We start from the raw sequence: 12,278 nt of genomic DNA, 5'->3' as shown, positions 1-12,278 counted from the left end.
AGTATACATATATACACACATATACAGTATACATATATACACATATACAGTATACATATATACACACATATACAGTATACATATATATACACACATACAGTATACATATATACACACATATACAGTATACATATATACAGCCATATACAGTATACATATATATACACACATACAGTATACATATATACACACATATACAGTATACATATATACACCCATATACAGTATACATATATATACACACATACAGTATACATATATACACACATATACAGTATACATATATATACACACATACAGTATACATATATACACACATATACAGTATACATATATACAGCTATATACAGTATACATATATATACACACATACAGTATACATATATACACACATATACAGTATACATATATACACCCATATACAGTATACATATATACACCCATATACAGTATACATATATATACACACATACAGTATACATATATACACACATATACAGTATACATATATACAGCCATATACAGTATACATATATATATACATACAGTATGCATATACACATATACAGTATACATATATATATATACATACATATAGAGTATCTATAATATAACGCTACAAGCGTCCCTCTGTCTGAAGCCTTTATAGTCTGCGCTAGTGCGACACGCCTGCACAGTCTGGCTCCAGACTGAAGAACGCATGGAGCCGTTACAGGTAAGAGGAGTGTATGGTGCAGGAGATCACGGTATGCGTATACACTGAACACATACCGCGATCTCTGGCGCCATACTTACATACTTACCTGACCGGGATGAGCGCTACCGCGGCGCCTCTGTTCGGTCCAGAGTCCGGGGGAAGAGGGTAGCGTTGAAATTGGCGCATGCGCATAGCGCTATCTGGTGCCATTTTACTGAAGATACATTTGCAATGTGTCTTCAGCAAAATGGAGCCGGACAGCGTGGTATGAGCACACGCGTACTTCGGCGCCGCACTCCTCCCCCGGCCTCCAGCAGAACGGGAAACAGCGCTGGAGCACAGGGAAGAAAGGTGAGTATAAGTGTTTCTTTTCTTGTATGTGTGTGCAGCATGATAGGGATGAGGGGTGCCATACATACCAGGATTGGGGGGTGAGGGGTGCCATACATACCAGGATTGGGGGGTGAGAGGACCATACATACCAGGATTGACGGGTGAGGGGACTATCCACACCAGGATTGGGGGGTGAGGGGTGCCATGCATACCAGAATTGGGGGTGAGGGGACCATGCATAACAGGATTGGGGATGAGGGGTGCCATGCATACCAGGATTGGGGGTGAGGGGTGCCATGCATATCAGGATAGGGATGAGGGGTGCCATGCATACCAGGAATGGGGATGAGGGGTACCATGCATACCAGGATTGGGGATGTGAGGGGGTACCATAGATACCAGGATAGGGATGAGGGGGTACCATGCATAACAGGATTGGGGATGAGGGGTGCCATGCATACCAGGATTGGGGGTGAGGGGTACCATGTATACCAGAATTGGGGGTGAGGGGACCATGCATACCAGGATTGGGGGTGAGGGGTGCCATGTATAGCAGAATTGGGGGAGGGGAACATGCATACCAGGATTGGGGATGAGTGGTGCCATGCATACCAGGATTGGGGGATGAGGGGACCATGCATTCCAGGATTGGGGGTGAGGGGTGCCATGCATACCAGGATTGGGAAATGAGGGGTGCCAAGTATACCAGAATTGGGGGTGAGGGGTGCCATGCATACAAGGATTGGGGGGTGAGGGGTGCCATGTATACCAGGATTGGGAGGTGAGGTGACCATGCATACCAGGATTGGGGAATGAGGTGTGCCATGTATACCAGGATTGGGGAATGAGGGGTGCCATGCATACCAGGATTCGGGGGTGAGGGGACCATGCATACCAGGATTGGGGGGTGAGGGGTGCCATGCATACCAGGATTGGGGGGTGAGGGGACCATACATACCATGATTGGGGGGTGAGGGGAGCCATGCATACCAGGATTGGGGAATGAGGGATGCCATGTATACCAGGATTGGGGGGTGAGGTGACCATGCATACCAGGATTGGGGAATGAGGTGTGCCATGTATACCAGGATTGGGGAATGAGGGGTGCCATGCATACCAGGATTCGGGGGTGAGGGGACCATGCATACCAGGATTAGGGGGTGAGGGGACCATGCATACCAGGATTAGGGGGTAAGGGGACCATGCATACCAGGATTAGGGGGTGAGGGGACCATACATACCATGATTGGGGGGTGAGGTGTGCCATGCATACCAGGGTTGGGGGGTGAGGGGACCATACATACCATGATTGGGGAATGAGGTGTGCCATGTATACCAGGATTGGGGGGTGGAGGGACCATGCATACCTCAATAGGATGGGGGCAGCACAAATACCAGGATGGGAGACCATATACCAATAAAAATGCTCGCCACCTGGGCGTAGAACGGGTTCAATAGCTAGTACATATATACACGCATATATACAGTAATACAGCATATACATACACATATATACTGTATATACACACACACACATATATACAGTAATACAGCATATACATACACATATATACTGTATATACACACACACATATATATATCTGGCGACAGGGCCCCGCTGCGTCCTCTGTGTCTCTGTACAGATATAAGTGTAACACGTACTGGATCCAGCACAGGTGACAGTCTGCCATAGAGCTGACATGCAGTACATACACTGTGTTATGGGGGCGCTCACCTGTGCGGACCCCGCGCTCCGGCCGCTACTTCTCTGCTCATATAAGGTCTCTCTTTCTGCCATTAAATAATTCGGTTGTCATGGCAGTGGAGGCGGGGCGTTGGTAGGGGGCGTGTCTGGTATAGGGCAGATTGGGGCGGGGCTGTCATGCAGTGCTTGTCTCATCGCTGTAATTTCCTGCTGATGCCACCTGGTGGACAGCATTGGTCAGTACGCGCTGAGAATGCTCACATGGTGGGGAAGGGGCAGCTTATATATGTATATACACAGTCACAATGCAGTTAGGGTTATGTTCACACAGTGTTTTTTTAAACGTTTTTTTCCACATTATAAAACTCAGTGTTGTCAGGAAAAGCATTGCCTGTATTTTTGATGTATGCCTCATACAAAATACATTTTTGAAGATTTTTTTTAATCTTCCATCCTATACTCGGGCACTGGCTGTATATTGTTGAGGCCCCGGGACTTGCTTAGATCCGCTGGGTGGCATTGCCAGCTGCATTGCAGTAAATGGGTGACCTGAAATCCCACATTTATCCTGTGACCAGTTAGGGACTGTTTTTTCTTAAAGAAGGGGCTCATGTTATTAATCCCAGACAATCCATTAATGGAGTTTCCAGTAGTATAATAATGATGATTTATCCTGGGGATGGGTTATCAATATCAGATCGGTGGGCTCCGACACGCGGCACTGGCTCTACCCATCAGCTGATTGCAGCGCTCAGATGTAAATAGTGTGAAGATTGAACATCACCGCTCCATTCACTGTACTGCGGGTCCTGCAGATCAGCTAATATTCATGTAATAGGAGCTGATCTGCAGCACCAGGGAGCGGCCACTACACAGTGACCAGAGCTGTGATGTTCAGCTCCTCAACAATGTTTACATCTGACCTCGGCCAGAGTTTCAAACAACTGAGTAGTGGAGGAGCCACGTGCCGGACCCCACAAATCTGATATTAATGAGCTAACCAGGGTATAGGCCATCAATATGTTTGTCCTGGAAATTCCCTTTAAGGCCCACCTGCACATACTATGTATATAATATATATATATATGGCAAAGAGTGGGAAGGGGTTAATAAAAGGCTCATAAAACGGACAAACAACACAAATATTGGTTCTATCTTTTACACATTTGGGGTAGCCCTTAAGAGGGCCGTTGGGTCAAAGAGAGAGAGAGAGAGAAGAGAGAGGGGAGGGAGAGATACCGGGAGATACCAAGAGAGAGAAAAAAAGAGAGACCCAACCAGTGCAAAGCTAAGCCGGGCAGGCGGCAGCGGCTATTTATACCCACTGCTGATCTATGATTGGTGGAAAATCTGGGTGTGGCTGCTCTCTGATTGGTGGAAAATCTGGGTGTGGCTGCTCTGTGATTGGTCAGCATTATGACCTCACAGTGGCGATGACTCATACCTCCTGGGTGGTTCTTCTGGGCGGTTCTGTTTTCTGACTGGTGGAAATTCTAATCAGCATTATGACCTCACAGTGGCCGTGACTCATGTTTCATGGACTGTTCTATCTGGGTGACCTGAAACATGCTGATCTCTGATTGGTGGAAATTCAAGTCATCTTCATGACATCACAATCAGCATGTTATTACTGCTGAGATGTTCAGTTTTTTCCTAAATTTCCTACGTTTTGTCCTAATTTATTAGCACATATATACCACTCATTCCTACAATCAAAGGGTCAGGAAACCCCTCTGAAATCAATATCCTACAATTTACCCCAACAGCAAAAAAACAACTATAAACAAAATACCAAAAGATATATCAGATTATTAATATCCCCCATGCTGGTGTAATGCTCCCAATTCTGCTATAATGTCCCCAAAGCTGGTATAATGCCCCACATCCTGGTATAGTATCTCCAGTTCTGGCATAATGTCCCCCATGCTGCTATAATATCCCCTATACTGGTATAATATTATCATTGTGATATAATGTCCCCCATCCTGGTGTAACATCATCATTGTGATATAATGTCCCCATTCTGATATTGTGTCACCCATCCGGGTATGGTGTACCCCTTTCTGGTATAGTGTCCCTTATTCTGGTATAATGTCCCCCTTCCTGGTATATTGTTCCTATTCTGATATATTGTCCCCATTCTTATATAGTGTCCTTCATCTTGGTAAAATGTCCCCATACTAGTATAATGTCCCCATTCTGGTATAATGTCGCCATCCTGGTATAATGCCCCCCATTCTGGTTTAATGACCATCATACTGGTATAATGTCCCCCTTCCTGGTATATTGTTCCCATTCCTACAATCAAAGGATCAGGAAACCCCTCTGAAATCAATATCCTACAATTTACCCCAACAGCAAAAAAACAACTATACACAAAATACCAAAAGATATATCAGATTATTAATGAGCAAATAAAAGACACAATCACATAAAAAGAATCTTTAGAAAGGTGTAGAAAAAATGCTGTAAAGTAAGAATGCTTCAAAAATAGAAATGTTAATGATTTATTTAATCAATTAACAAAATACAAGTGAATGAACAAACAAAAAATCTAGATCCAATCAATATATGGTGTGACCAACTTTTCACTTTAAGGCTGGGTGCCCACGTAGCATTTTTCAAGCGTTTATGCTGCAGAATTTCCGCAGCGTAAACGCTTGTTAAACGCTAGGTTATCGGCCCCCCATGGTCCCCAAGGGGATTCCGCATGTTCTATGCACATGCTGCGGATTTTTCCGCAGCGTTTATGCTGCGTACAAAAATCCGCAGTATGTCATTTAATTTTGCGGAAGCGCAGCGGAACTCCCGCCATTGACTTGCATTGAGACGCATAGAAACCGCGACTGTACATTTGTACAAGCGGCTTCTATGCGTCTCTATGTGCGGATGGTACCCAGTTCTGGAGGAGAGGAGACTCTCCTCCAGACCTGGGTACCATTGTACCTGTAAAAAAAGAATAAAATAAATAAAGTTTATACTCACCTTTCCGAAGGCTTCTCTCTGAATGCCGGCATCGCTTGAGGACCTGCGGCGACGTCACAGTCATGTGACCGCAGGCCCTTCACCGCTCTGTCTCGCGATATGCCGGCATCCAGGAAGCAGAGAGGAACGAGCGCTGCAGCCACGCCGGGGCCTCGGGGGTGAGTATAGCTTTATTTGTTTTCATTTTTATGGTTCACACTGTATAAATCCATGCTGTTTGCATGGATTTATACAGTGTGACCTAGTTGTCAAGCACTTTCCAAGTGATGCTATCGCCTGGAAAGCGCTTGTCAATCTGCATGCGGAAACGCATGTGAATCCGCATGTGGATCCGCATGTATTCTGCAGGAAAAACGCATGCACAATCTGCATGCGTTTTTTCTGCCAGGGAGATGCAGAAATGCTGCAGAAATTTTCTGCTTCATTTCTGCATCGTGGGCACATAGCCTAAAACAGCATCAATTCTTCTAGGTACACCTGCGCAAAGTCTGGGATTTTGTAATAATACAGTCAGGTGTCTGGTCATACACCATGGCAAGACTGAGCAAGAATACACAAGGGAGTTATACTACATCAGCAAGGACTCTAAGGCACAAATTTCAAAGCAGATTGAGGGTTCAAGATGTGTCATTCAAGCACTTGTGAAGAAGCACAAGAAAATGTGCAACGTCGAGGTCAGTAGATGCAGTGGTCGGCCAAGGAAACTTAGTGCAGCAGATGTATGACACATTATGGTTACTTTCCTTCAAAAGTGGAAGATGTCCAGCAGTGCCATCAGCTCAGAACTGGCAGCAACCAGTGGGACTCAGCTTCACTCATCTAATGTTCAGAGAAGACTGGCCAGAAGTGGTCTTCATAGCAGAATTGTGGTGAAAAAGCCATATCTTCCACATCAAAACAAGGCCAAGTGACTCTGACGCGCCCCTGGGCCTGAGTCGCGCAGCGTTGCGCACGCGGGAGCCTACCCGGACCCGGATCCGATAGGAGTAGTAGTCTCGTGGCGGGGACCCGGTCCGTGCCCAGGGAGTCAAACTGAGCAGCAGTATTAGCAGTAGATGTTAGAATGTTCGACTACGCCACCCGTTGAATGCGGCTATGAGGCCGCCGCTGCAGGGCAGACCGCTGAGGCCGGTGGTACGATTGTGCAGCGTAGATGGTATAACCCCCAACGGGAGGGGTATGGCCTCAGGGCAGCCGACGTGAATGATGGGGGTAGCAGGAGAGCATGCAGGTAGCAGGAACCACTCAGAGACGGTGCGGTGTAGTTCAGGGTCTTTACTGGTGACAAAGGTAGACCCTCCCGGAGTACTGGCTAGTGGTCGGGGCCTGGTCAGTCCGTGAGCAGATGGGATCTCCCCTGGCCAGGCGGAGTTGTAGGCCTCCCCAACTAATTGTACTCTTCTGGCTACCTTGCTAGAGGCGGGTAAAAGTAGCCCACGTCCCTGAGTGTACCGTGTGGTGCTCACCCATATGGCCGGTGACTCGGGGCCTTTTGGTAGCTTCCGTTCCACGATGGCGGTGCTGGTCCCACGCGTGTGACCGTGCCTTCGGGTTTCTGGGCCAGAGGACCTGAAATCCCCTGCCGGTCGGTTTCTGCTGCTGGGTAAGGATTAGTCCCCACAGCCTCGGACTCCGGGTCCGGTGATAATTCTTCAATCAGGGCGAGCTCTACAGCTTCCAGCCCCTGACTCCTTTTAGCACTGCTCCCACTGAGCTCCTGATCTTTCTTTCCTATAGCTGCTCCTCTCCAGACCAGACTATGTCTCTGTCTGGGACTCCTCTTCTTCTCTCTCTCTTCTCACTCTAACCCTGCCTCAGCCCCAGTTTTATATAGGGGAAGTTCTTCCCCTCCCAGGACTGGGCAGGAGGTGTGGCATGCATAGGATTGCTGACCAGGAGACCTCCCACTTGCTCACAGACGTAATATTGCTATTACTGTGGAAACCAGACCCCTGGGGTGCCACAACTCAACTATGCATTAAAACAGAGGAACCAGGGTGTAGAAAATTGGCAGGATGTGCTCTGGACGGTTGAGTTAAAATATGAAAAATGTTATTACAGAAGAGATTTTGTTCACTGAAGGGCTGGAGAGCAGAACAATAATGAGCGTCTGTGGGCAATAGTGATGCATAAGCACGGTGGAGGCTCCTGTAAGTTTGGGGCTGCATTTCAGCAAATGGAGGTGGAAATTGGGTCAGAATTATTGGTTCCCTCAATGCTGAGATATAGAGGCAGATACTTAGCCATCATGCAATATCATCAGGGAGGTGTCTGATTGGATCCAAATGTTTTCTTCAGCAGAACAACAACCCCAAACATACAGCCAATGTCATTAAGAATTATCTTCAATGTAAAGAACAAGGAGTCCTGGAAATGATCTGGTGCCACCCAGTGGAGTAACTAGAGTCTGATAGGCCCCCACCGCCATGTTGGTCAGATGTATGGGCCCTTGTAGCGTTCTGGATCCTATAAAGAAATATGTGCTCTCTACCTATGTAGTAATGTCCCCCATCCTGGCTCCTTCTTGTAATAATCTCCCACATGCTGGGCCTTATGCTATAACATTTTCCCCCACCTGTGCCCCTGTCTGGTAATGTCCCCATTCTGGCATCATTTCCTTCATTCTGGTTTAATGTCCCCATCCTGGTATAGTGTCCCCATTCTGATATAATGTCCCCATTTTGGTATAATGTCTCTAACCTGGTATAATATTCCCCATGCTGCTGTAATGCTCCCAATTCTGCTATAATGTCCCCAAAGCTGGTATAATGCCCCACATCCTGGTATGGTATCTCCAATTCTGGCATAAGGTCCCCCATGCTGCTATAATATCCCCCATACTGGTATAATATTATCATTGTGATATAATGTCCCCCATCCTGGTGTAACATCATCATTGTGATATAATGTCCCCATTCTGATATAGTGTCACCCATCCGGGTATGGTGTACCCCTTTCTGGTATAGTGTCCCTTATTCTGGTATAATGTCCCCAATTCTGTTATAATTTCCCCATTCTGATATAATGTCCCCATTCTGATATAATGTCCCCATTCCTGGTATATTGTACCCATTCTGATATATTGTCCCCATCCTGGTTTAATGTCCCTCGCCCTGGTTTAATGTCCCCCATCCTGGTACAATGCACTCCATTCTGTTACAGTGTCTCACATTCTGGCATAATGACCTAATTCTGATATAATGTCCCCATTCTGGTATAATGTACCCATTCTGGCATAATGTCCCCCATCCTGGTACGGTATCTACTTAGCTGCCATCCTGGGGATGGGTTATCAATATCAGATCGGTGGACTCCGACACGTGGCACTGGCTCTACCCATCAGTTGTTTGCAACGCTCAGATGTAAATAGTTTGAAGATCTGAACATCACTGCTCCATTCACTGTACTGTGGGTCCTGCAAGTCAGCTAATATTCATGTAATAGGAGCTGATCTGCAGCACCAGGTAGCAGCCACTACACAGTGACCAGAGCTGTGATGTTCAGCTCCTCAACAATGTTTACATCTGACCTCTGCCGGAGTTTCAAACAACTGAGTAGTGGAGGTGCCACGTGCCGGACCCCCACAAATCTGATATTAACCCCTTCCTGATGTCAGGTGTAATAATATGTACCTGTGACCTGGGCCTATTGGACCAGGTGCGTATTATTATGCCTTGGCGATCGCACCCACACAGAGGCTGTGCTGGCGCGATCGCTGCCGGGTGTCAGCTGATTCTCACAGCCAACACCCGTTGCTTTGTGCCAGGAGTCGTGCCGCACCGCTCCCTCGAAATGTTGCGAACTAAGTCGATCGCAGCATTCCGGGAGCAGGGGGAGGTAAGCGCGACTCTCTTACCTTGAATCAAAAACCGCACTGTGAGCACGGGGTCCCGATCGTTGCTATGGTGACCCGATGTCGTCATGACAACATCCGGGTCACCAGAAAGTTACTTTGATCATGCGCAGTGCACAATCAAAATAACTTGTGCGTGTGCAGCGCTGACAGGCTGCATAGCATAGAGATGCTGCTGCTGCATCTCTATGCTGTACAAGCGATCGGCCTGCAAAAAATGAAAGTCCCATAGTGGGACAAAGTGTAAAAGTAAAAAAAAGTGTAAGAAAGTGAAAAAAAAAAAATATATATATATATATATATATATATATACACATAATCAAAATATTTTTTTTAAATGAAAAAATAATCTACAAAAAATAAAACATATACTGTACCATAAATAAAATTTGGGTAAACGGATAAATCCAACGTCCAGACTTCCTTCTTAAAAACTTGTCTTTATTAAATGCGTTCCATAAAAAAATTCACATTCCAGTTAAAATGCCAGGCATATCTGTTTTGCAGTCCTGCAGCATATTAACCCTTTGTTTGTTCTCCACTATGTCATTAGCCCTGTTCAGCATCCACCTGGGATATTTCCTTTGCATTAGTCTCCCTGCAGCCTGCTCAGCATGATGTTCATAGCAGGAAGGGAGGGTCGAATTCCTCTTAAGGGTATGTGCACACTATCAGGATTTGAAGCAGAAATTTCCTGAGCATTTTTGCCTCTCCCTGGCAGAAAAAATGAGATTTTTGTGTACTCACTGTAAAATCTCTTTCTCTTAGCCTCTAATTGGGAGACACAGGACCATGGGTGTTATGCTGCTGTCCACTAGGAGGCGACACTATGCATAATCTGAAAAAGATTAACCGTGGCTCCTCCTCTGCAGTATACACCCCTGGACGGCATAAGCCTTCTCCAGTTTTGTGCAAAAGCATTAGGAGGAACGTAACATGGATAACATAACCATGCCTATAAGAAGGCAACTACAGTTATATGAAAAAGTTTGGGCACCCCTATTAATCTTAAGCTTAATGTTTTATAAAAATTGGTGTTTTTGCAACAGCTATTTCAGTTTGATATATGTAATAACTGTTGGACACAGTAATGTTTCTGCCTTGAAATGAGGTTTATTGTACTAAGAGAAAATGTGCAATCAGCATTCAAACAAAATTTGACAGGTGCATAAGTATGGGCACCCTTATCATTTTCTTGTTTTAAATACTCCTACCTACTTTTTACTGACTTACTAAAGCCCTTTTTTTGGTTTTGTAACCTCATTGAGCTTTGAACTTCATAGGCAGGTGTATGCAATCATGAGAAAAGCTACTTAACCCCTTAAGCCCCGAGGGTGGTTTGCACGTTAATGACCAGGCCAATTTTTACAATTCTGACCACTGTCACTTTATGAGGTAATTACTCTGGAACGCTTCAACGGATCCCCCTGATTCTGAGACTGTTTTTTCGTGACATATTGTACTTCATGATTGTGGTGAAATTTCTTCGATATCACTTGCGTTTATTTGTGAAAAAAACGGAAATTTGTCGAAAATTTTGAAAATTTTGCAATTTTCAAAATTTGAATTTTTGAGCCCTGAAATCAGAGAGATATGTCACACAAAAGAGTTAATAAATAACATTTCCCACATGTCTACTTTACATCAGCACAATTTTGGAACCCAAATTTTTTTTTGTTAGGGAGCTATAAGGGTTAAAAGTTCACCAGCGATTTCTCATTTTTCCAACAAAATTTACAAAACCATTTTTTTAGGGACCACATCACATTTGAAGTCACTTTGAGAGGTCTTTATGACAGAAAATACCCAAAAGTGACACCATTCTAAAAACTGCACCCCTCAATGTGCTCAAAACCACATTCAAGAACTTTATTAACCCTTCAGGTGCTTCACAGGAATTTTTTGAATGTGGAAGAAAAAAATGAACATTTAACTTTTTTCACAAAAATGTTACTTTAGACCCAATTTTTTTATTTTCACAGGGGTAACAAGAAGAAATGGACCCCAAAAATTGTTGTGCAATTTCCCCTGGGCACGCAGATACCCAATATTTGGGGAAAAAACACTGTTTGCGCGCACGGCAGGGCTCGGAAGGGAAGGAGCGCCATTTGACTTTTTGATTGTAAAATTTGCTTGAATAATTAGCGGACACCATGTTGCGTTTGGAGAGCCCCTGTGTCCCCAAACATTGGAGCTCCCCCACAAGTGACCCCATTTTGGAAACTAGACCCCCCAAGGCACCTATATAGATGCATAGTGAGCACTTGGAACCCCCAGGTGCTTCACAAATTGATTCGTAACAATGAAAAAGTGAAAAAAAAAACACTTTTTCATTTTTATGAATCAATTTGTGAAGCACCTGAGGGTTCCAAGTGCTCACAATGCATCTAGATAGGTGCCGTGGGGGGTCTAGTTTCCAAAATGGGGTCACTTGTGGGGGAGCTCCAATGTTTGGGCACACAGCGGCTCTCCAAACGCAACATGGTGTCGCTAACAATTTGAGCCGATTTTCCGTTAAATTTGTTAGAGGACACCATGTTGCATTTAGAGAGTCCCTGTGTGCCCAAACATTGGAGCTCCCCCACAAGTGACCCCATTTTGGAAACTAGACCCCCCAAGGCACCTATCTAGATGCATAGTGAGCACTTGGAACCCCAAGGTGCTTCACAAATTGATTCGTAACAATGAAAAAGTGAAAAAAAAAC

Source organism: Phyllobates terribilis, unplaced genomic scaffold, assembly GCF_046119375.1.
Source record: "Phyllobates terribilis strain yellow unplaced genomic scaffold, ASM4611937v1 Scaffold_51__1_contigs__length_9155689, whole genome shotgun sequence".
NCBI classification, from domain to species: domain Eukaryota; kingdom Metazoa; phylum Chordata; class Amphibia; order Anura; family Dendrobatidae; genus Phyllobates; species Phyllobates terribilis.
This window is presented reverse-complemented; position numbering follows the sequence as displayed.